The 27,050-nt window shown below is 44.6% G+C and overlaps 1 protein-coding gene across 2 annotated transcripts in view; it reads right to left on the bottom strand.

Moving 5' to 3' along the window:
- LOC147107832 (transcriptional regulator Erg) overlaps positions 1-27,050 on the bottom strand; it is a 334,827-nt gene that overhangs the window by 277,402 nt on the left and 30,375 nt on the right. The gene's annotated exons all lie outside the window — the stretch shown is intronic.

Below are 27,050 nucleotides of genomic sequence, written 5' to 3'. Positions count from 1 at the left end.
ACCCAAGGAGCTTCTGCAACAGCAAACTGCATTGGAAAATAAGTGAGTGTGGATTTTAACCCTTCCTGGCAAAGTATTCACCTGTGGGAATGATTGGGCTGCCGGGGCCGATCCAGTAAAACTGAATCCTTATTTGCAAATCAGGTTTGAGATTGACCTAGTTGCATCTATGACACAAGCCTCTCAATCTTCAGAGCTGTTTAGGGCTGGTGTTCAGCCACACTCCAAATCAATTTGTTTTGAAAGGGTATAAAACAAAGAGATTAGGGTAGGAACATAGGAACAGGAGGCAGCCATTCAGCCCCTCCATGTTGCTCCACCAGTCAATTAGATCATGGCTGATCTGTATCTTAACTCCATTCACTTGCCTTGGATCCATATCCCTTAATTCGAATGAGACATTAAACCGAGGCGCCATCTGTCCTTTCAAGTGGGTGTTAAAGATCCTACAGCCGTATTCGAGGAAGAGCAGGGGAGTTCTCCCCAGTATCCTGGCCAATATTTGTCCCTCAGCCACATCACTGTAACAGATTATATGGTCATTATCTCATTGCTGTTTGTGGGACCCTGGTGTTTCCTATATTACAACAGTGACTACATTTCAAATGTACTTCAATGGCTGTAAAGCGCTTTGGGGCATCCTGAGGTTGTGAAAGGCGCTATAGAAATGCAAGTCTTTCTTTGTTTCACTGACATGAGATTGAACCTTGGGCCTTCCCTGCTCAGAGCTGGAGACTCTACCTCTGGGCCGTCAGGATGACTTTGCTTTATTTATATCTAATATACCGTAATAGGGCAGGTTTGCTGATTAATTTCTTTTTGCCAGTGTACATCGGGACATTGTGAGTGTGATGCCCATGATTTTCCGGTCCATGCTGGCAATGGGCTAAGTACCTCACTGCAAATGAGGATGCGGAAAATCCACCCTAGACTAGGCTTGTATTCCCTTTAGTATAGAAGATTAAGGGGTGAACTAATTGTGGTGTTTAAAATGATTGAGGGATTTAATAGAGAGAAACTATTCCCTCAGGTGGGGGAGTTCAGAACAAGGGGGCATAACCTTAAAATTGGAGCTTGGCCGTTCAGCAAGCACATCTTCACACAAAGGGTAGTGGAAATCTGGAACTCTTTCCCCCAAAAAGCTGATGGGGCTGGGGGTCAATTGAAAATTTCAAAACTGAAATTGTAAGATTTTTATTAAAGGGTTACGGAACCAAGGCGGGTAGATGGAGTTAAGATACAGATCAGCCATGATCTAATTGAATGGCGGAACAGGCTCGAGGGGCTGAGTGTCCTACCCCTGTTCCTAGGTGTTCCTACATCATTGGATGTAAAGCGCTTTGGGATGTCCTGAGGTCGTGAAAGGCGCTATAGAAATGCAAGTCTTTCTTCCTTTACAACATCCTCAACTCATAGAAACAAGTCACGGAGCTGATGGTATGTTGGTGAGTTTCTTGGTTTCATTTTAAAGTATCTGCAAAACGATCAACACAACACTAAAATTATGACAAAACACTAGCAGTACGTAATGATTCATCTTACTTTGCCCAATAGATTCTGACTGGTTGACAAAGACATTATCAACAGCATATGGCTAGGGCGTCATGACTTATTTGACATTTGTAGGCAAAATATAATTGACGCCTGATTTAATGCAGCTGAAACTCTTCGTCGAGCTGCAATCTGTTTTACCACATAATTCTAATATAAAAAATACCTTCACTCGGAGAAGTCTGTCTCAGCTGCAAAGTGGAAAGTATGGAAATTGATTTTGGGAAAAACTGCCAAACCTGATTTTTCTTTTAAATTGAAAAGATTAAGTGAAGGCCGAAGCCCATGATGTACAACACCACCAGGGTTGAGGATAATAGAAGAGAACATGAGGTAAATCAAGAACTTGAAGTAGTACTTCAAGCTTGGATTGGAACAGCTGGCATGGATTATAGGCGGAAAAAAAAGACTGAGGAGTTTCACAGTTTTGAGTTCGTGGGTTAGAGTTGGAGACTGTGTGACGAGTCTCGATTTCAACGCATGGAGAAACTCGAAAACGGGCGCGGCGCCATCAAATTTCTAGGTCCGAGGATCCAGGGAGGAGGCATAGTGTAGGATTTGCTTGAAATAATATTGAAATACCTTTTGAATCGTTTAGAACCATTCATCCTTTATCAAGTTATATGGGGGGAGATTTCCCCTGAGCACCACTTGTTGTAAGTGTCCACATGTTGGTGATTTACGAAATAGGGGCGGCATAAACATTCCCCCTTTATGGGTGAGTGACAGGGGAACGAGGCAGAAGATCCTTATGCCTGCTTCATTGCTGCGACATTACGCTCAAGCAACGCATTGACATTCTTTCAAGATACTGGCACAATCCATCGTGAATGACATCATTGTCTATTAAAAGATGGTAATCATGCTCCAGTGGTTACAATGTCCCTTTACGTCTGACCATTTAAATCATTTTTACAAAGATCGGATTCCAGTCCCACAACTAAAATCAGGCTGTTATTTAAATCCCTATGGGTGAAATATCAGACATTCATAGCTGGAGATTTAATTACTGTAGACGTATAACTGATTTTATAGAGTTACTGGATGCTGATAGAATTGTGTGTATTGTCTAACTGTTGTATGCACTTAGATTTACCTGGTACATTTCAACAAATGTTTAATCTTTCAACATCATACATATTTGAAACTTTGCCAATATTTAATTATTTTTAGATAATTGCGACTTTTTCACGGTGCTGCTCAAACCAGGTCATAGATACACAGTTTTCCAAGGGGTATTATTATGTAATGCAAAATGCTAAAGTGATCCAGTTTCTGCAAATAATTACCTCTTAAGGTCAATTAGGCAGCACTTTCTATTTGCTAGAGATGTTTCTCTTATATTAGCAAGTTTTTGTTAAGTCCCTAGCTCCTCCAGAAAGTCAGAAGAAACCAATAGGAAATGACTGGCTTGCTTTCTAATTTTTATAATTTTTTTTCTAAATGTGACATTAACACTTGCGTGAATGATAAAGTGTGACACGTGAAGTGTGGCATCCATGCCTCAAAATATTTATAGCGACTAGGGGACCTCCCATTGGGCTGCTCCCATGAAGGTGAACATCATACTGTTTTAGAAGAACAGCAGTATTATACCATGTAGTGCAGAATGTAATACGTTCTACTGCTACAGTGTAACTGTTGATTAAGACCAAGGGCAGGATTTTCATTGGACCGTGGAGTCGGGATTGGAGGCATGTGGGGGGTTAAAATCCCGAAATCGGGGGTCCCGACCCCATCCCGCACCCAATCCGCCTCCATGCCAGTTTCAAAGGAGGCGGGTACCCGCCCCGCACTGGGACCCGCCTCCCCGAGGCGGGAAGGGATTAGTGCCAATTAACTGCCTGTTAACAGGTAGTTAACAGGCAGTTTTTAGCCTAATCTCTATTTTTAAGGTTGAAGTGTGGGATTCCCGACGGCTCCAAACCACGCCAAGTTAGAGAGGAGGCGGGCCATTGGGATGAAGGACTTGGAGGGGTCGTGATGTCGGTGTTCAGGTGAGTGATGTGTGCATGCGTGCAAAGGTAAGTGTGTTTGGTGTGTCTAAAGTGTTTAAAGAAGTTTAAATTACCTTTTCTTACCTTTTCAGCCTTCCTTCCTTTAGGTCTCGGGAGTCCCTCATCTCACCGGCACAGAAAGCAGAATGGCTGCGAACTGTCAAAAGTGACAGCCTTCAGCTTTCTGTGCAGGAGAGATTTCTAACTGAGTCTGTGGTGAAGGACTCAAGTTAGAAGTAAGACTGTCAGTGTTTGACAGCTTCAAACAGCTTCAAAATTTCAGTCTGTGATGTCACCTGTTGCCGGGTGGCCCTTAATTGGCCTGCTGAGCCGCTGGGCGGGCTCAACAAGGTCAATCAAGTTAAAATCACGTGGATTGGCCACATCTTGATGGAGGCGGGACAACAACCTGAAAGTTGTAGTCCCGCCTCCTACCCGACTCCTGAATGAAAATCCAGCCCCAAAACTCTAATTGCGGTTAAGTAAACACTGGGTGAATTGAAGCCAAGGTCAATTAAGGAACTGTAGGCTCTCTAACTGTAGTGTTTTGGGATCCTCGAGATGTTCTTTATTTGTTTATGCTTTTTTGAAAGTGCAACATAGAAATTTAAGTGGAACGTTTGAAGTGTGACCGTAAATGCACTAGAATGTAATTTCTCAATATTGACAGAACGACACAATTTAAGAAATCATTTAAGGTGTCAGCCAAGTTCCCAGTAGACATATAATTGTCCCCTGCTTTAGTACAAATTGGCAATGAGAGGTAAAAAGGTTTGATGTGGCCGCTATTGGTGTGCCAGAAGTACATATTGCAAAATTGTGCAGTTCCAGCCCATGGTTTCTTAATGTTAATGAATAGAAAACCTGCAGGCTGGGAGTGTGCAGTGTGGGGAAGATTTTAACCCTGATCAGGTTTCCGAGCAGGCAACGGGTGGGGCAAGTGCAAAAAACACACTCGTTGGCCTAAGTTTCAAGTTATTTTAACCCCGGGTCAACATTAAATTCTGCCGATCCACGTCTCACCCATTTTGGGCAGGAAGAGGATGCGGAGCGACCGCCAGCAGGGGAAGATCAGAAGGTCCTCGGACACTGGCTGGCTTGCAAGTGGTGGGGGCGGGGGGAGCTGGGGATGGTTTGGGGAGGGTCTCGTAGGAGGGAAGGTGGGAGGGGGAGTCCAGGGAAGGTGAAGCCGCTACTTTCCTTGTGGGACCTGAAGGAGCTCTCCTTCTCCTCTTGGTCCCACAATAGAAATGTTCTGACTTATCGGGAGGGTATCTTTGTCCTTCCACCAGCGGCCAATCTGCTTCACCATAGACCGAGAACCAGAATAACTTCCCTGCTCAGGCCCCAATTAAAATGGCATCAGGGTCCTAATTACACCATAGTCGACCTATTCGCATAAATTCATGAGGCCCCCGCCTGCTTTAGGCAGGCATGTCATCCACCTTCAGGTTAAAATTGGGAATGGCGGGAAACGGTCGAGTTCAGAGCGAGTAAGTAGCCTGCTCGTTTTTAACTGCCAGTTGGGTAGCTTTAAAATCAGCCCTTGTGTGGAATGCACTGCCATCCTGTGCCAGGATGGCTACATCAGAATTTTTATCCAATAGTTACAGTCGCACTCAAGAGAAGCCAGCAGTCGACTAGTGTGGGAAATGGAAATTGTTACGAATCAGGATATTTTTTATTCAGCTAACTGGTGCACTAATGTCCTTTAGGGAAGGAAGCCTGCTGTCCTTACCCAGCCTGGCCTATATCTGGCCCCAGTCCCATACCGATGAGGTTGACCCTCTGCAGTGGCCGAGCAAGCCATTCAGTTGTATCAAACCACTACAAAGAATCCACACGGACTGCAGCAGTTCAAGAAGAAGGCTCACCACCTATGAAAGGTTTTGATAGAGTGGATACAGAGAGAATGTTTCCACTTGTGGGGAAGAGCATAACTAGAGGCATCAATATAAGATAATCACCAAGAAATCCAATAGGGAATTCAGAAGAAACTTCTTTGCCCAGAGAGTGGTGAGAATGTGGAACTCGCTATCACAGGGAGTGGTTGAAGCGAATAGTATAGATGCAATTAAGGGGAGGCTGGACAAGCATATGAGGGAGAAGGAAATAGAGGGTTATGCTGATAGATTTAGATGAGGAAAGACGGGAGGAGGCTCGAGTGGAGCATAAACACTGACATGGACTGGTTAAGGACTGGTTAAGACGAATGGCCTGTTTCTGTGCCGTATATCCAATGTAATTCTATATAACCAGTTTCTCAGGGCAACATGGGCAACACATGCTGGCCTTGCCAGTGATGCCCACATCCCAAGAATGAATATATATATAAAAAAAGGATTTGGGGATTGAGTTGAGTTTAAGGTTTGTGTTTTAGAACAAAGTAAACTTGCACAGGTTTAAGAAGAAAGGCCACAGGCTGTAGGCATTGGAGAATGTGTATTAAAGCCAGATGAGTTTAGGGAGTGTGACAACTTGCAGTCTATTTCAAATTGAAACAATAAGGATCTATTGCCTCACCCCAGGCCCATTAGCCAGTGTGACCAGAGACGTTAACCAATTCATCATCTCCTCGCTGTTGGCCAAGTAACATTCATGGCCGTTGTGGTGAGGATGATTCGATTCATGTGGACACAGCATGAGGTGACTGCGGAGAATATACTCCTGTGAGAGGGGGGGCAGTCAGTTTGGTTGGCAGGCCTGCTGGTGAATCCCTGCACAGGAAGATACCGTTCCTTTGCTTTCTGGGGCCAGAATTAATAGAAAAGAAAGGGAAACCCTTTCAGGGAGCAATCGGGTTTTAAACAAAGGACTTCAAGACACAACGCTTGGCCCAGAGCTGAAAGCTAGAAATGCAGGAGATCAGGTTTTGTAATTACAAGTTGTCTAGAGAGAAAGGCATGCCAAATAGAAGGAAGCCAGCTCATGATAGGCACAAGATTATTATTTGTCCCCCATTGTTTAAAGAGAGAAATGTGATTGAGTTAAGTAAGTGGAATTTACTTACTATTTGACACATTCACTTCCTGTCCGTGAAATTAAATAGTTTAGCAATTCATATCTGGCCTCAGTTCACCAAATGTTTCTCAGTCCACTTATAAAAAGGTTGCCGATTCACACGTGAGGGTAGATGCGAAATGCGTGATATTCAGTTTACCTCTGAGTAACGCTATCGTCCATTAGATATTGGGCAGTGCAGACACATCGCTAATAAAAAGACACTCCGACTGCTTATGGGAGTGACCAGCGCCACTGCACCCATGAGAATATTTAAGGGTGGGGGCGGGGGGTGGGGTTGACCTTAAACTTGTAACAGAAAAGTCACACTGTTACTGTAGAGGTTGCTGTGCTGAGGCTGGGGAGAAAGAATATTGTTGAGGCAGAGCAAAGGGAGCGTTGTTCTGCATCTAACTGTGCAATAGCTAGTGTTGGAGCGTTTGGTGCCAAAACTGTGTGCCTGATATGGAAAATGTTCCATTACGCAGTACTAGCAACCCTGCCTTGATGAAAACAAGGTTCGCACACTAAAAAAAATAATGCTCCCTCTGGTCTCATCCGCATTTAATTTGCATAACAATAATTCCACTAACCGGAGCAGGTTACATAGAATTTACAACACAGAAACAGGGCATTTGGCCCAACAGGTCCGTGCCGGTGTTTATGCTCCACACGCGCCTCCTCCCACCTTACTTCATTTCACCCTGTCAACATACCCTTCTATTAGGTTGGCTGGAGTCGCCAGTGGTTTAATTGCCAGCAACACCCTAGTAATGCTTAACAAAAGCAAAATACTGCGGATGCTGGAAATCTAAAATAAAAACAGAAAATGCTGGAAATGCTCAACAGGTCAGGCAGCACCTGTGGAGAGAGAAACAGAGTTAACGTTTCAGGTTGATAGGGTCATTGACCTGAAACGTTAACTCTGTTTTTCTCTCTCCACAGATGTTGCCTGACCTGCTGAGTATTTCCAGCATTTTCTATTTTTATTTTATATTAGTAATGTTTAACCTTTTTTTTTAGCATGGTTTTAAATAAATCTTTATGTTCATGAAGGTGAGTGAGGTCCATGCTGGGCAATAGAAGATTTTGCCCTCAGGAATTCCCATAGTCTTGATGCAGAGTAAGCCTCTCTTTACTCTACCTCAGCGATGCGCTCCACCTCCAACTACACAACTGTAACATTTTCATTTCCTAATTCAACCATCCTAATCTTTATCTCATTCTCTGAGCAAGATTGCAGTTTTAGTTCCAATATGTGCTGAATTTTGTACAGTTGTCTGGGGATTGGGTTGGCACTGCTTCACAGAGAGTCTTGCAAGCAGCAGGAAGAAGGAACATTTATCCCATTAGTCTGGGATGGATTCAAACTTAAGTCCAACAGGTGAAAGGTCAGTGTTCCAACCCAATCCCCTTACGATCACACACTTCCATAGACAAAGGCTCTAGATGTTGTCAAATACTCGTGATATATTTAAACGGGACCCTGATTAACTGCCATAATGGAAGAGATACCCCCTCCATCCACCAAGGGAAATGTATAAACGAGAGTCCATTGCGTTCTGTTTCTGCTGGCAACATTAGCTGGTACTGAAACAACAACAACTTGCATTTATCTTCTTTTCTTCTTAGGCAGTCCCTTGGAACCGAGGATGACTTGCTTCCACATTAAAGATGAGTTCTCAGGTGACTGATGAGTCCAATGCCGGGACGTACAGTCTCTGTCACAGGTGGGGCAGAGGGTGGTTGAAGGGGCGGGTGGGTGGGGTGCTTGGGTTGACGTGCACTCCTTGCGCTGCCTGCACTTGGCTTCCGCTTGCTCCCGGTGAAGAGGCTTGAGGTGTTCGGCACCTTCCTGGATGCTTCTCCTCCACTTTGTGTGGTCTTGGGCCAGGGATTCCCAGGTGTCGGTGGGGATTTTGCACTTTTTCAAGGAGGCTTTGAGGGTGTCCTTGAAGCATTTCCTCTGCCCACCTGGGGCTCTCTTGCCGTGTCGGAGCGCTTCTTTTGGGAATCTCGTATCGGGCATGCGGACGATGTGGCCCGTCCATTGGAACTGATTGAGTGTGGTCAAAGCTTCGATGCTGGGGATGTTGGCCTGAGCGAGAACACTGACGTTGGTGCGCCTATCCTGCCAATGGATTTGCAGGATCTTGCGGAGGCAGCTTTGGTGGTACCTCTCCAGTGCTTTGAGGTGCCTGCTGTACATGGTCCATGCCTCTGAAGCATAAAGGAGGGCGGGTATCACTACTGCTCTGTAGACCATGAGCTTGGTGCTGGGTTTGAGATCCTGGTCTTCAAACACTCTCTTCCTCAGGCGACCAAAGGCTGCACTGGCACACTGAAGGCGGTGTTGGACTTCATCATCGATGTCTGCCCTTGTTGACAGTAGGCTCCCGAGGTATGGAGAGTGGTCCACGTTGTCCAAGGCCTCGTCATGGATTTTGATAATCGGGGAGCAGTACTGTGTGGCGGGGGCAGGTTGGTCCACCATTCCATTAGATCATGGCTGATCTGTATCTTAACTCCATCTAGAATCATAGGATGGTTACAGCACAGAAGGAGGCCATTCGGCCCGTCGAGCTGGTGCCGGCTCTCTGCAACAGCACTTCAGCGAGTCCGACTCCCCCGCCCTTTCCCCGTAGCCCAGCAAAATCTTTTACTTCAGGTACTGATCCAGTTCTCTTTTGAAATCCACAATTGAATCTGCCTCCACCACCCTCTCGGGCAGTGCATTCCAGATCATAACCAATCGCTGCATAAAAAAGTTTTTCCTCATGTTGCCTTTGGTTCTTTTGCCAATCACCTTAAATCTGTGTCCTCTGATTCTCGACCCTTCTGCCAATGGGAACAGTTTCTCTCTATCTATTCTGTCCAGACCCCTCATGATTTTGAACACCTCTATCAAATCTCCTCTCAACCTTCTCTGCTCTAAGGAGAACAACCCAGCTTCTTTAGTCTATCCACATAACTGTAGTCCCTCATCCCTAGAACCATTCTTGTCAATCTTTTCTGCACCCTCTCTAAGGCCTTCACATCCTTCCTAAAGTGCAGTGCCAAGAATTGGACAAAATACTTCAGTTGAGGCCGAACCAGTGTTTTATAATGTTCATCATAACTTCCTTGCTTTTGCACTCTATACCTCTATTTATGAAGCCCAGGATCCCGTATGCTTTTTTAACCGCTTTCTCAACCTGCCCTGCCACCTTCAACGATTTGTGCACATATACCCCCAGGTCTCTCTGTTCATGCACCCCCTTTAGAACTGTACCCTTTAGTTTATATTGCCTCTCCTCGTTCTTCCTACCAAAATGTATCATTTTGCACTTTTCTGCATTAAATTTCATCTATTATGTGTCTGCCCATTTCACCAGCTGGTTTATGTCTTCTTGAAGTCTATCACTATCCTCCTCACTGTTCACTATGCTTCCAAGTTTTGTGTCATCTGCAAATTTGGAAATTGTGCCCTGTACACCCACGTCCAAATCATTAATATATATCAAGAAAAGCAGTGGTTCTAGTACTAACCCTTAGGGAACACCACTGTATACCTTCCTCCAGTCCGAAAAACAACCGTTCACCACTACTCTCTGTTTCCTGTCACTTAGCCAATTTCGTATCCATGCTGCCACTGTCCCTTTTATTTCATGGGCTGGCAAGCCTATTATGTGGCCCTTTATCAAACGCCTTTTGGAAGCCCATGTACACCACATCAACCGCATTGCCCTCATCAACCCTCTCTGTTACCTCATCAAAAAACTCAGTCAAGTTAGTTAAACACAATTTGCCTTTAACAAATCCGTGCTGGCTTTCCTTAATTAATCCACACTTGTCCAAGTGACTGCTAATTTTGTCCCTGATTATTGTTTCTGAAAGCTTCCCCACTACAGAGGTTAAACTGACTGGCCTGTAGTTGCTGGGTTCTATTTTGAACAAGGGTGTAACATTTGCAGTTCTCAAGTCCTCCGGCACCATCCCTGTATCTAAGGAGGATTGGATGAATATGGCCAGTACCTCCGCGATTCCCTTCTTAATCTCCCTCAGCATCTTAAGATTTATCCCATCCGGTCCTGGTAACTTATCTACTTTAAGTGCAGCCAGCCTTTCTAGTATGTCCAGTACTTTCTAGTATCTACCTACCTTGGTTCTGTAACCCTTGCCTAACAACAAACTAGCAATCTCAGTTTTGAAATTTTGAATTAACCCAGCCTCAACAGCTTTTTTTGCGGGGGTGGGGAGAGTTCCAGATTCCCACTACCATTTGTGTGAAAAAGTGCTTCCTGACATCACACCTGAATGGCCTAACTCTAATTTTAAGGTTATGCACCTTTGTGCTGTGAGGAGGATGCAGAGAAACTCCAGTACGATTTGGACAGGTTGGGCGATTGGGCAGATGCATGGCAGATGCAGTATAATGTGGATAAATGCGAGGTTATCCACTTTGGTGGCAAAAACAGAAAGGCAGGTTATTATCTGAATGGCAATAGATTGGGAAAAGGGGAAGTGCAACGAGACCTGGGCGTCCTTGTGCACCAGTCGCTGAAGGTAAGCATGCAGGTGCAGCAGGCGGTTAAGGAGGCAAATGGTATGTTGGCCTTCATAGCGAGAGGGTTTGAGTACAGGAGCAAGGATGTCTTGCTGCAGTTGTACGGGGCCTTGGTGAGACCACACCTTGAGTATTGTGTGCAGTTTTGGTCACCTTATCTGAGGAAGGATGTTCTTGCCATGGAGGGAGTGCAGCGAAGATTCACCAGACTGACACCTGGGATGGCAGGAATGACGTATGAGGAGAGATTGGGTCGATTAGGCTTATATTCGCTAGAGTTTAGAAGAATGAGAGGGGATCTCATTGAAACTTATAAAATTCTGTCAGGACTGGACAGACTAGATGCAGGAAGGCTGTTCCCGATGGTGGGGGAGTCCAGAATCAGGGGTCACAGTCTAAGGATAAGGGGTAGGCCATTTAGGACTGAGATGAGGAGGAATTTCTTCACTCAGAGACAGTTGAGGCCAATTCATTAAATATATTCAAGAAGGAGTTAGATATATTTCTTAAGGCTAAAGGGATCAAGGGATATGGGGAGACAGCAGGGACAGGGTACTGAATTTGGATGATCACCCATGATCTCATTGAATGGCGGAGCAGGCTCGAGGGGCCGAATGGCCTACTCCTGCTCCTATCTTCTATGTTTCTATGACTCCCCCACCAGAGGAAATAGTTTCTCTCTATCTACCCTATCACTTCCTTTAATCATCTTAAATACCTCAATTAGATCACCCATTTAATCTTCTATACTCGAGCGAATACAAGCCTAGTCCATGAAACCTGTCCTCATTATTTAATCTTTGTGTCACTGTATCATTCTGGTGAATCTGCACTGCACCCCCTCCAAGGCCAATATACCCTTCCTGCGGTGTGGTGCCCAGCACTCTAAATGAAGTCTAACTAGAGCTTTAAATAACTTTAACATAATTTCCACCCCTTTCTACTCCTGCTCTCTTATAACTGGTATTCTCGCCCACACAATAATTCTGTTGTATGCAGTGATAACATTAAAACTTAGAATAACTATTAAAAATTTGCAGGAGAAGAATATTTGTGCATGCTACATATTGACATGTGCAGTGTCTACACACAATGTTCAGGAACATGTGCAGGCCTTTGAAAACTTCTTTTGTGCTTTACTTTTATTTTAATACCGTAGGGGACAACGGTGGAATTTGATAATAAGAAATCAACAGGCACACAAGAGGGAACCGGCAACAAAAGGGCAGGAGCAATAGGAATGCAGGAAGAGGCTCCATCTGCTGGCAGGCTAATGAGCGACGCCAGTTCAGGCCCTGAATGAGGCCTACCCCGAAGATGAGTAATATTAAGCCTGGATGCCCATTCAAAAATGGAAAATTTGTCTCCTTTTATAGAGAAAGGGAATCCAGATTTATGTACAAACTCAGATTCCTTATTGTTGCTGTAAAAGTAATATAATGCAGGGGCCTTTCAGCTCGACATGTCACACTTTTACTCTGCTCAATAACTCCTTCGACGTCATCAGCACTTGCTGCTTAAACAAAATATTTTTTTTTATATAAAAGGCTACATAACTAAAAAGATAGTAATATTACTTTGTAACTATTTGATTTCTTAAACAGGATTCCGAGTCGACTCACTTATAAAAATTTCAGTGTGCTCTATGTATATCTGAGGGAAGGGTATGCCTCTGATATAATCCTGATTGTGTTATTCAATGATTTGTAATATTTGTAGCACTGTACATCAAAGTAAATGTTAAAGCAGCAGCAGGCATTTTATTTTACTGTATTTATAACTGTGATTAATAAAGGAGGACGCTGTCAGCGATTCAGGTACTTTTCAAGTTCATAATCAAGTTTAAAAATCACAGGGCATGGTTTATATTTCCAATGGACAGAGTGAAAACATTAATACAGTCTAGACTTCCATTATTACTATAGTTCAACAGACGGCTCAAGTCAATCTAACTATACCTCAGGAGTCAAACTCGGCTCAAACAACTTCCTCCTCCTTAGGAAGAGAGTAAGAAGGTTAAAGTGGCATTTAACCAAGACTCTAATCCATGGCACTGGGTTTTGGGCCACTAGCTCTTCCTCACAAGAGGCTGTGAGCTGTTTGCTCTCTCCACTACTCCTGCTGTAGGAAATCTCTGGACACTGGAACGAAAGCTCCCATTACACTGCACAAAGCGGTGTCGTTTTCTGTGACAGTACTGACAGCAAAGTGCCATGTTTACAGTGCCCGCTCAGATTGACGTAGAGTGTGGGAAAGACATAGTTTCACACAAAGATACATGTGCTGAACATAGGCCTAGGCATCCAGGCAAGTGTCAGCTGTGGCTCAGTGGGGTAGCACTGAGTCAGAAGGTTGTGGGTTCAAGTCCCACTCCAGGCTGACACTCCAGTGCAGTGCTGGGGGGGTGCTGCACTGTCGGCGGTGCCATCTTTTGAATGAGACATTAAACCAAGGCTCTGTCTGCCCTGCCAGGTGGATGTAAAAGATCCTTTGGCACTACTTCAAAGAAGAGCAGGGGAGTTATGCCCTGTGTCCTGGCCAATATTTATCCCTTAAGCAACATAACAAAAAACAGATTATCTGGTCATTATCACATTGCTGTTTGTGGGAGCTTGCTGTGTGCAAATTGGCTGTTGCGTTTCCTACATTACAACAGTGACTACACTTCAAAAGTACTTAATTGGCTGTAAAGTGCTCTGCGACGTCCGCTGGTTATGAAAGGCGCTATATAAATGTAAGTCTTTCTTTCTTTTCGAAAAAAACTGACAGAACAGCCAACTGTCGCCAACTGTTAGAAGCTGAATGGAGGCAGCAGTGGCTTTTGGATGATGAGGTGGTGTTTTAGATCATTTTACATGGGTTCATGCCCACAACACCCTGGCAGGGTGAGTTTCTGATCTTAATCATGCCAACATAAGGAAATATTGATTGGAGGCTGGGCACTTCCCCACAGGGGATGGTACTGTTCACCATGGGCATTGTGGAAGGTATAGGAGAAAGTTGTTTACCCTACAGATAGAAACATAAAAACATATGGCTGGGGATAGTTCTGCCCTATGAAACATATTTGTTCTTTCTTTAAAAAGTGGTCATAGTCTGAACCTGCCTAATTGACTTACTCTGGGCACAGTACCCAAAATCCCCTTCAGCAACACAAAAAAAAATCCCAACCCTAACAATGCCATTAGCTAAGAATTTTTATGAATGGATTAAACATTAAGGGCTAGAAATTCGTCTCGGGCGGGGCGCTAAGCGGGCGTTATCGGATCGGCCGCCCGTTATAGGCAGCACCTGACATTGGCCGCAATGGAACTGAATAGAAACATAGAATCATAGAAGATAGGAGCAGGAGTAGGCCATTCGGCCCCTCGAGCCTGCTCCGCCATTCAATGAGATCATGGCTGATCATCCAAATTCAGTACCCTGTTCCTGCTTTCTTCCCAGTCATAGAATGATACCTGGGATGGCAGGAATGACGTATGAGGAGAGATTGGGTCGATTAGGCTTATACTCGCTAGAGTTTAGAAGAATGAGAGGGGATCTCATTGAAACTTATAAAATTCTAACAGGACTAGACAGACTAGATGCAGGAAGGATGTTCCCGATGGCGGGGAGTCCAGAACCAGGGGTCACAGTCTAAGGATAAGGGGTAAGCCATTTAGGACTGAGATGAAGAGGAATTTCTTCACCCAGAGAGTGGTGAACCTGTGGAATTCTCTACCACAGAAGGCAGTTGAGGCCAATTCATTAAATATATTCAAGAAGGGGTTGGATATATTTCTTGAGGCTAAAGGAATCAAGGGATATGGGAAGAAAGCAGGGACAGGATACTGAGTTTGGATGATCAGCCATGATCGCATTGAATGGCGGAGCAGGCTCAAGGGGCCGAATGGCCTACTCCTGCACCTATCTTCTATGTTTCTATGAATATCGGGTGCTGCGTGTAACGGGCGGACGGTCCGACACTGACCGTTTTGCTCCACCGCCCGAGACGTATTTCTAGCCCTAAAAAACACTGGTTGGGGTCGGGGAAAACGCTTCGGTTTTGATGCTTTTTCCACTGCTGGCGGTGACTTGTTGTTGTTATTTGTAAATTTTCTCTCTGGTTGTCGCAGTGCTTTGTGGGTATTGTCGTTCTAGAGGAACAGGCCGAGAAGTGCAACTCATACGATGTATCTCTCTCACATCCAGAATTTGACCACAGTTGCTGGACATGGCCAGCAGCAGACCAGGGGGAAATGTCCAGCTCAAGCTGCAGGCTCCAGGCAGAACGACAAGCCAGTGTGGGGAAATTTCATTAGGGTCATAGTTAGGACAAGCATTTCTAACATTAATTAACCAATTTATTCAGTACATTGAGTAACTTTTTATGATAGTGTAGTGGTTAGATTAGTGGACTGGTAATCCAGAGTGAGTTTAAATCCTCTTTGGCAGTTTGAGAATCTGAATTCATTTTTTTTTAAATCTTAAATTAAAAAGCTGGTATCAGTAAAAGTAACCATGAAACTGTTGGATTGTCTAAATAGCCCAACTGGTTCACTAATGTCCTTTAGGGAAGGAAACCTGCCATCCTTACCCGCTCTGGCCTATATGTGACTCCAGACCCACAGCAATGTGGTTGACTCTTAACTGCCCTCTGAAATGCTCTAACAAGCCTCTCAGTTGTACCAAACTGCTCCACGAGGCTGCTGGGGATGGACAATAAATGCCGGCCTTGACAACGCCACCCAACCTCACAACCTCACAGCCTTTCACAACCTCAGGACGTCCCAAAGCGCTTTACAGCCAATGAAGTACTTTTGAAGTGTAATTACTGTTGTAATGTGGGAAACACGGCAGCCAATTTGTGCACAGCAAGCTCCCATGAACAGGAATGCATTAATGACCAGATAATCTGTTTTAGTGATATTGATTGAGGGATAAATATTGGCCCAGGACACCGGGGTAACGTCACTGCTCATCTTCGAAATAGTGCCATGGGATCTTTTACATCCACCCGAGAGAGCAGACGGGGCCTCGGTTTCATACGAAAGACAATGCCTCCGACAGTGCAGCACTCCCTCAGCACTGGAGAGTCAGCCTAGAAGGAATAAAATAAATGTCTGCGTTCGTTATGTTCTAAATTATATTTATAAATAACTACATACACTAACCTGAGTGAAGTAGGAAAATAACGACCTAAAACAGTGTCAAGAAATTATTTGAGTGATTTGACTGGTCGCTGTCTATTAGTCGTCATTTGTCAGTTGGAATTGACAAATTTGAGAAAAGATTGAGCAATTGCAATGCTTGAGTTTTCTACTGCTTACTTGTTCCACATTGGTCAGCCACTGACTGAATCAAACTACTGTTTAATCAATGGTAAATTTGATCGGTAACTTAGAAGGCATGTGTGCTTTGCAGCTGATCACTAATTTTTCCTCCTCAGGTGTTTGACGCTTCGAGGTGTGATGCTCTGAGATTGCACTTTCAGCTGTTGCACCTTTGAAAGACGTGACGTGCTGCCCGCCTGCTAGACACAAGACTTTTAATTGTGTAGCTTGATTGGTGGTAACTACGATTCAGTAAAGATCTTCCCCGTGTACTGTACTGGAGAACGGTTGAAGAAACAGTCTAATTACTGAACAATTGAGTCTGACAGTCTCGTCCTGTAGGCCAGCATGTGTACACTCAATCCTGCAGTACAGGACACAGGGTTTACTTTACTTCTTAAAGGTGATGGTATTATCACTACGGCCAGGTTGCAGGCAGATTCCATTTCTCGACCAGCTAGGGACTTCCTACACCAGAAATTCAATTCAAATGTCCCTGTACAAATGCTTTGCCATGTACTTTGGCAGGGAAGGAACAAGTCTCTTTTTTAAATCTTAAATGAGTATGCATATTAATAAAACATAGTTGCAGATGTGGCCACTGACGTCATTGCACATTCCTCTGTTGAAAAGTGACTGGCACGTTTTATTGGGTCTTCAGGAGGATTAGGAGAATAACTAATCCAGTTATTAATGGGTGCAACATACTTTTGATTAACTGTGTGGGAGTAATCCTATAATTTAAGAGCGAGCAGGTCTCACCGTATTATCCTCAGCCTAAGCTGTTGGAGATAATTTTAACTTAACTTGCCGATCGGGTGGAATGCCGGTTTTACACCCCGCCCAATATTCCTCTCCACTGACTTCAATGCAGTGTAAAATCGGGTGGGATGTAAGATCAGCATCCCACCCGATTCTGTCAGTTTCCCGACGGGCACTAAGGTTAAAATTGGCCCCGTTATTGCACAGCACATTGGTGCTGCAGATTGCTTAATGCATTGTTGTCAATGGCAGAATACTGGCAGTTGCCTATCTCAGCCACATGGGGAAAGAATCATAATTGTTGCTGAGCAGATATCGGATCTTCCTCGAAGGAAGGAAAGCAAGTCAGAGGTCCCATCTCCCCAGCCACTCCTCCACACCTCCCCATGGCCCTGGGAGAAATAGCTCAAGGAGAAATTATTTTTATTCAAAACAAAAATGTTTCCTGGGGCACTGAATGGCACAGTGGGCTAAAACACTGTCATTCCGCCTCTCGTGAGTTGGGTTTGAATCGCCTCTTTGCCAGCTGTAAGCGGCCTAAGCAAAATGAATTTAGACAACCTCCAACTCCTACAAGTGGTCACAAATCCACATCACAGAATCATATGTCACTTAACAATTAATTGACGTTAAATTTGCCAACTCCAGCACCAATGTTTCCGCTAATTTTATTTTGGGTGCGCGGCCCCTTTAACAGGCTGCGCAGCCCATTCAATTTTTCACGCATGCGCAGTTGTTTCAATTGTAAAGCCGGTGAGCTGGCTGCGCGGGAGCTTCATAGCGCTGTGCAGCCACGCAGACTAACGGTAACATTGTCCAGCACCATAGCCAATGTTTGGTCAGTGAAGTGGAAAGGTTACACAGGTACACTACAGGGAACTCCTGAGGTTATTGTTATAACAACATAAGAAATAGGAGCAGGAGTAGGCCATTTGGCACCTCGAGCCTGCTCCGCCATCCAATGTTCATGGCTGATCTTCGAACTCAACTCCACCTTCCTGCACTATCCCCATATCCCTTGATTCCATTAATATCCCAAAATCTATCGACCTCTGTCTTGAATATACTCAACGACTGAGCCTCCACAGCCCTCTGGGGTAGAGAATTCCAAAGATTCACCACCCTCTGAGGTAAACAAGTATGATTTGATTGGGATTACAGAAACGTGGCTGCAGGGTGGGCAAGGCTGGGAACTTAACATCCAGGGATATACAATATTTAGGAAGGATCGGCAAAAAGGTAGGGGAGGTGGGGTAGCATTGCTGGTAAAGGAGGGGATTAATGCAATGGAAAGGAAGGATATTAACTCGGATGAAACGGAATCTGTATGGGTAGAAATGAGAAATAGCAAGGGGAGGAAAACGTTAGTGGGTGTGATATATAGGCCTCCAAATAGTAATATGGAGGTGAGGGAAGGCATAAAAAGGGAAATTAGAGAAGCGTGCGATAAGAGCACAGCTGTCATCATGGGTGACTTTAATTTACATATTGATTGGACTACCCAAATTAGTAAAAATTCTGAGGAGGAGGAATTCCTGGAATGTTTTCGGGACGGTTATCTGGACCAATATGTCGAGGAGCCGACTCGAGATCAGGCCATTTTAGACTGGGTATTGTGCAATGAGAAGGGACTTATCAACAATCTTCTTGTACGAGGCCCCTTGGGTCAGAGCGATCATAATATGATCGAGCTCTCAGTCGAGATGGAGAGTGAGGAAATTGAATCAGAGACTAAGGTCCAGAACTTAAATAAAGGGAATTACGAGGGTATGAGACGGGAATTGGGTAAGATTGATTGGGTGGTGTTTCTGGGGGGATTGACAGTGGATAGACAATGGCAAGCATTCAAAGATAGAATGGAAGAATTCCAGAACATGTTTATACCGGTTTGGCATAAAAATAAACCTAAAAAGGTGGCTCAACCGTGGATAACGAGGGAAATTAGGGACAGCATAAAATCAAAAAAAAGGGCATATCAACTGGCAAAAAAAAGCACCAGACCGGAAGATTGGGGGCAGTACAGGATACAGCAAACGAGGACAAAGGGATTAATCAGGAAGGGGAAAATAGAATACGAAAGTAAACTTGCAGCAAACATAAAGACAGACTGCAAAAGCTTTTATCGGTATATCAGGAGGAAAAGACTGGTAAAATCCCAAGTCGGTCCCTTGCAGTCCGATTCGGGAGAATATATAATGGAGAATAAGGAAATGGCAGACCAATTAAACTCATACTTTGGTTCTGTATTCACAAAGGAGGACACAAATAACCTCCCAGGAATATCGGCAAACATAGGGACTAATGAGAGGGAGGAGCTGACAGAAATTAGTATCTCTAGGGATATGGTGTTGGGTAAGTTGAGGGGACTGAAGGCCGACAAATCCCCGGGGCCTGATAAACTACATCCTAGGGTACTTAAGGAGGTGGCCCTGGAGATAGCAGATGCTCTAAGGATCATCTTCCGGAACTCCATTGACTCGGGAACAGTACCCGTGGATTGGAGGGTAGCTAATGTTACCCCAATATTTAAAAAGGGGGGTAGAGAGAAAGCAGGGAATTATAGACCAGTAAGCCTTACATCGGTTGTGGGCAAAATGCTAGAGTCCATTATTAAGGATAAAATAGCGGAGCACTTGACAAATGGGGAAAGGATCGGACAGAGTCAACATGGATTTACAAAGGGTAAATCGTGTTTGACTAATCTGCTGGAATTTTTTGAGGAAGTAACTGGTAAAATAGATGGGGGAGAGCCAGTGGATGTGGTGTACCTTGACTTCCAGAAAGCCTTCGATAAGGTTCCACACAAAAGATTATCATGCAAAATTAAGGCTCATGGGATTGGGGGCAAAGTATTAACGTGGATAGAGAACTGGCTGGCGGATAGAAAACAGAGAGTTGGAATAAACGGCTCGTTTTTGGAGTGGCAGGCAGTGACCAGCGGGGTGCCGCAAGGATCTGTCCTGGGACCCCAGCTGTTCACAATATATATAAATGATCTGGATCAGGGAATTGGATGCAATATTTCCAAATTCGCTGACGACACTAAACTAGGAGGAGGGGTGGGCTCTGATGAGGATGTCAGGAGGCTACAGTGTGATTTGGACAGGTTGGGGGAATGGGCGGATACGTGGCAGATGCACTATAATGTGGATAAATGCGAGGTTATCCACTTTGGGGGTAAAAACAGGAGGGTAGATTATTATCTAAATGGCAATAGATTGGGAGATGGGGAAGTGCAGAGGGACCTGGGTGTTCTTGTGCACCAGTCACTGAAGGAGAGCATGCAGGTGCAACAGGCGATTAAGAAGGCAAATGGTATGTTGGCCTTCATATCAAGGGGGTTCGAGTATAGGAATAGGGATACCTTACTACAGCTGTACAAGGTGCTGGTGAGACCGCATCTGGAGTATTGTGTACAGTTTTGGTCGCCCCATCTGCGGAAGGATGTTCTTGCCATGGAAAGAGTGCAGCGGCGATTCACCAGGCTGATACCTGGAATGGCGGGAATGACCTACGAGGAGAGATTGAATAGTTTGGGCTTGTACTCACTGGAGTTTAGAAGATTGAGAGGGGATCTCATCGAAACATATAAAATTATGGCAGGCCTGGACAGGCTGAATTCAGAGAGAATGTTTCCAATGGCAGGGGAGCACAGAACCAGGGGCCACAGTCTAAAAATAGCGGGCAAATCATTTAAAACAGAGATGAGGAAGAATTTCTTCACTCAAAGAGTGGTGAGCCTGTGGAATTCCCTGCCACAGAGGGCTGTGAAGGCTAATTCAATAAATATTTTCAAGAGAGAATTGGATATATTTCTGAAGGCTAAGGGGATTAAGGGTTACGGAGAAAAGGCGGGGACGGGGTACTGAACTGGTAAGATCAGCTAAGATCTCAGACGAAGATCAGCCATGATCTCATTGAATGGCGGAGCAGGCTCGAAGGGCCGAATGGCCTACTCCTGTTCCTATCTCTATGTTTCTATGTTTCTATGAAGAAATTTCTCATCTCAGTCCTAAATTGCCAACCCCTTATTCTGAGACTGTGACCCCTGGTTCTAGACTCCCCAGCCAGGGGAAACATCCTCCCTGCATCTACCCTGTCAAGCCCTGTAAGAATTTTGTCTGTTTCAATGAGATCACCTCTCATTCTTCTAAACTCCAGAGAATATAGGCCTAGTCTACTCAATCTCTCCTCATAGGACAATCCCCCTATCCCAGGAACCAGTCTGGTGAACCTTCGTTGCACTCCCTCTCTGCCCAATCCTATTATTATTTTCTAAGTGCCCTATTACCACATTCTTAATAATAGATTCTAGTATTTTCCCTACTACTGATGTCAGGCTAACTGGTCTGTAGTTCCCCATTTTCTCTCTCACTCCTTTCTTAAATAGTGGGGTTACATTTGCTACCTTCCATTCCACGGGATCCGTTCTAGAATCAATGGAGTTTTGGAAAATGACAATCAATGCATCCACATCTCTATAGCCAACTCTTTCAAAACCCTAGGATGTAGGCCAACAGGTCCAGATGATTTATCAGCTTTCAGTCCCATTATTTTCTCCAGTACTATATTTTTACTAATACTCATTTCTTGAGGCTGATTGTTGGATCAAAGTAGAATGACCTTTTCATGCACTGTACCTGACCAGGAAGTGCTTGATGCTGACACTGGGTGCTAAAAGTAAAAATTCTTCCATTTCCCCAAACTAACATTCCTCACCTTGATGCCATGTAAAAAAACGCAAACTAAATAACTTCACCCATCAGTTTGTATCTGTACAAGAGCTGCTCATTTTTTTTACCTCAAGTTTAAATGTATTAATCTGACATAAAAAAAACTACTACAGGGGTACCTTAAGGAGTAGTTAGCTGCCTTGACTGGTCTAGCAGTCATCGACATCACCTCCCAAACCCGTGACCTCCACCACCTAGAGGGACAGGCGCATGGGAACATCACCACAACTAAGCTCCCCTCCAAGTCACACACCATCCTGATTTGGAAATATATCACTGTTTCTTCATTGTCGCTGGATCAAAATCCTTGAACTCCCTCCCTAACAGCGCTATGGGAGTACCTTCACCTCACGGACTGCAGCGGTTCAAGAAGGTGGCTCACCACTACCTTCTCAAGGGCAACTAGGGATGGGCGATAAATGCTGGCCTTGCCAGTGATGCCCACATCCCAGTAATGAATGAACAAAAGTGTTCTGAATGAGATAATAGAAGGCGCATGACCAACAAGACATATAAACGCAGTCACAGTATTACTAAACTTCATCATTAATACAGATGAGGATCCACAGCTGTCAGCTTTGGTGCAAAACTCTCTCAGCTTGAACAATGAGTGATGGAGTCAAGAATGGGTTTTGCTGGTTAGGTTCATGAGTGCAACAGATATGATTCCCTTACTGCAGGCAGCACATGTTCTAGTCGTTCTACGGCTATTCGTGGTTTCTTTTGAATTTTTGATTACAAGCACTTAATCATTTTTTGTTTGCTTTTATTGATCACAATTCACCAACCAACCAGCATTCCACATCCCATTTACGTGGTGTGTATAATATGTGGTACAAAGTATACGATGTATAAACCCTGTAATATAATTAATAGTTTTTCACATAATACACACTTCTTGTAGGTGTTGCATTACTTCCTGTCACTCTTTCCACCTCGCGTAAAAGATCGCGGAAAACACGAGCGTAAGCGGTTGTGGGCGTAACTCACTTGTGTTTAAAATTCTCCGATCGTTTGTGCTGGTTCTTCCGATTCTGCCCGGATTGCACTGATATAACTAGCAGAAACACGTGGAAACTTGACCCCATTGTATATAATAAAGAGCATAGTGCATAGCGTGTTAGGATATTAGAGTATACAGTGCTAGCTTAGCCCTCTGTGATCCATTGCTGGGTATAAATTGGTATTACTGTTGTATCACGGTAAAGTTTTATACCTACAGGACTCACATCAGTTATATTCAGCACCCTTTCCTCTATATCAAGCCACCTTGGCTGCATATTCCATGTCGGCACAAGAATGCTATAGAAACGAAATATTGAACAACATTATTTTAAATTAAATATTAGCTAATGTGACGTAAAGAACATCAAATCTCTGACAATGTTTTAGGCAGCAAGTCAACTTTCTCTTTTTTCCCTTTGCTCTTGCGGTTTGTGAACTGGTTAGGGGTTGAAATGCTGTTCTGTTCCCCACTGCCAGCTAGCTATTATATCTTATATAATAAATGAACGCTAGAGCGGAACAAACCTGTAGGAGGTAAATCGACTCTGTGTATAAAGTTACCGAAAAATTCTAGCTTGCAAATTGTATAGAAGTTGCAAGTTGCAGCACGGAAGCAGGCCTTCTGGCCCAGCCAGTCCTGTTGCTGTTTAAAGAAAGAGTTGAGGATGTTATAAAGAAAGAAAGACTTGCATTTATATAGCACCTTTCACGACTTCAGGACGTCCCACTGAGCTTTACAACCAGGCAAGTACTTCTGAAGTGTAGTGCTGTTAAAATGTAGGAATCGCTTACTCTCTTCGGGTGAAATTGCACCATGCAGTATTACGTACAGACACTAAGGGGGAAAAATTCAGTTGTTTGCGCCTTCCGTTCGCGCCTTAAGAGGGCGCTAATGGGGCGCAAAGCAACTAGCGCCCGGGCGCGGCGATGATTGCGTGGCTCACGAAATTAACTATGTTGTATCCGTGTGTTGATAGAGACACTGAAGACAGGAGTTGGTTTCACAGGTGTTTACTGAACAAAGTCTGGAGGGGAACTAACTGATACAACACAATATACAGGTTTATATAGCCCAAGTGGCCATTAACGGCATTACAGTACACAGGGGGGCTCTTAAAGGCACATACACTACAATTCCTCCCCTTTTAGCCAACCAGTACATAATATTTTAAGTAATCATTAATTACATGTTACAAGAAAAATAATCTACACATTGCTGCAGTCAGTCTCTCTGGAGGCTTCCTGACTCGGTTCGGATAATGCCTCGGTGGTGTAGTAGTTTCTGGTGGTGTAGTAGGTTCTTTTGGCAAGGCTGATTCAGCTTGAATGCCAGTGTCGGGTTCATCGGGTTCCAGTATCACCAGATCGGAGGTAGATATGGGTATCTCTACTTCATCATTAGGCGTATAGAGTTGTGGTGTAGGTTGTCCCTTTTCGGATGACTCTATGATTTGGTCAGCATGGCGCTTTATTATGCTTTCTCCGATGTCCATGGTATACATCAGCGGTCCTAGTCGTGTGCAGATAGTTCCAGGCTGCCATTTCTCGGTGCGGTAGTCCCGGGCCAAAACTTGTTGACCTATCTGGAAGGTTCTAGTTGGCCTTTCATTCATGCCTTGAAATTTCCGGTTCTCCACGTCCCTTCTGATGTTTGGCTTGATCAAATCCAGCCGGCATCTTAGGCTTCTATTGAAGAACATCATGGCGGGAGTTTGGTTTGTAACCATATGTGTTGCATTCCTGTATGCAAACAAGAAGTTATCCACCTTCACACAGACACGCAGAAACCCCACAGTGCAGATAGAGGCCATTTCGGCCCATCGAGTCTGCACTGACACATATCCCACCCGATCCCCGTAACCCCTACACCAACACATATCCCACCCTATCCCCGTAACCCCACGTATTTAACCCCCCTAATACTAAGGGTCAATTTATCATAGCCAATCAACCTAACCCGCACATCTTTGGACTGTGGGAGGAAACCGGAGCACCCGGAGGAAACCCACGCAAACACGGGGAGAATGTGCAAACTCCACACAGACAGTCACCCGAGGCCAGATTCGAACCCGGGTCCCTGGTGCTGTGAGGCAACAGTGCTAACCACTATGCCACTGTGCTGAAGTTTTATGTCTTCATTACCCATGGCCTTTATGGCCTTCTTGAAGGTCTGGACAAACCTTTCAGCCAATCCATTGGTGGCGGGATGGTATGGGGCGGACGTGTAGTGCTTAACCCCATTGTTTTTTAAGAACTTCCTGAATTCTTCGGACACAAATTGCGGTCCATTATCAGAACAGATCTGTTCAGGCAGCCCATTCCTGGCAAATATGGTCCTTAATACTGTGATGGTTTTTTCCGTGGTGGTGGAGGACATCTTTATTACCTCCGGCCACTTGGAGTGTGCATCAACCGCGATTAAGAACATTGAGTCCATAAATGGACCAGCAAAGTCGATGTGTACCCTTTGCCAGGGAGATGAGGGCCACTCCCATGGATGTAGAGGGGCTTGTGGTGGAGCGTTTTGGACCTTCTGGCATCCTAGGCAGCTCTTGGTCATTTCTTCGATGTCTCCATCGATACCTGGCCACCATACAAACGCCCTGGCTAGGTTCTTCATTTTCACTCCACCCAGATGCCCCTCGTGAAGCTCCTTTAGAACTTTATCTTGGAGTTTGGGTGGAATCACCACTCTGGATCCACACATCAAGGTTCCTCGGCACACTGACAGCTGTTCTCTTCTTTGCGAGAATGCTGGCAACAGTGGTTCGCCATGTGCTGGCCATCCCTTCACTGTTAAATCGTAGACTCGTGAGAGAGTCGGGTAATTTCTAGTTTCCCTTTCAATGGCAGAATTTGTTACTGGTAGACATTCGACTATGGTAGAGTGGAAAATCTCCACTGGGTCTACGGTAGGTGCTTCTTCTACCGTTGGCAACGGTAGGCATGATAAACCGTCAGCATTCCCATGCTGTTTTGATCCTTTGTATTCTATGTTATATTGGTGTGCCCCTAGAAAAAGGGACCACCTCTGTAGCCTTTGCGCTGTCATAATGGGAACACCCTTTTTAGGGTTGAATATGGAGATGAGGGGTTGATGGTCAGTCAACAAGGTAAATTTTTGTCCGTGTAGGTAATGGTTGAATTTCTTCACTCCCCATACCAGGCTGAGTGCTTCCCTGTCGATTTGGGCATACTTACGCTCAGCTGAGTTCAATGAGCGTGACGCAAAAGCTATCGGCCGTTCCGAGCCATCAGGGAATTTATGCGATAATACTGCTCCTACGCCGTAAGGGGATGCATCGCATGCCAGTCTGATTGGCAGTGATGGGTTGTAATGAGCCAAAACTTCTTTGGACGTGATTAAGTCTTTGCATTTATGGAAGGCACGTTTACAGTCTTTGCTCCATTTCCAAATTACTCCTGTTTGTAGCAGTTCATTAAGAGGGTGCAGAAGAGTTGATAAGTTCGGTAAAAATTTATGATAGTAATTTATTAATCCCAGGAACGACCTTAATTGTGAAACATTTTCAGGTGGTGGGGCTTTTATGACCGCTTCAATTTTTTCAGGTGACTTATGCAACCCTTCCTTATTAATTATGTGGCCACAATATGATATTTGATTCTGGAAAAATTCACACTTGGGGCGATTTGCTCGTAGGCCCTGTTCTCTCAGCCTAGTGAGCACCTGCTCCAAATTGGCAAGGTGCTCGTTGTCGTTTTCTCCTGTTACAAGGATGTCGTTTAGGTAGCATTGAGTCCCCGGAATCCCTTGGAGGACTTGCTCCATAGCTCTTTGCCAGATAGCTGGAGCAGATGCTACTCCGAAAACCAGTCGATTATACTGGTACAGACCTTTGTGTGTATTTATCGTGAGATACTTTTTAGAGGCCTCTTCAACCTCCATCTGTAGATATGCCTGTGCCAAGTCAATTTTGGTGAAACGTTTCCCTCCAGATAGTGAGGCGAAAATATCTTCTATCCTCGGAAGAGGACACAGTACCGTGTGAAGGACCGGGTTTACAGTCACCTTGAAGTCTCCACAGATGCGAATTTTTCTCTGTTCTTCAGATTTATCATTATTCAACGCTTTCTTCATGACTGGGACGATGGGTGTTGCCCACTCGCTCCAATCTATTTTGGA

The sequence above is a fragment of the Somniosus microcephalus genome, chromosome 14 (assembly GCF_052327205.1).
Source record: "Somniosus microcephalus isolate GS21.2 chromosome 14, FLI_Smic_1.0, whole genome shotgun sequence".
NCBI classification, from domain to species: domain Eukaryota; kingdom Metazoa; phylum Chordata; class Chondrichthyes; order Squaliformes; family Somniosidae; genus Somniosus; species Somniosus microcephalus.
Note: the sequence above shows the minus strand (reverse complement) of the source record. Positions and strands in the feature narration are given on the sequence as shown.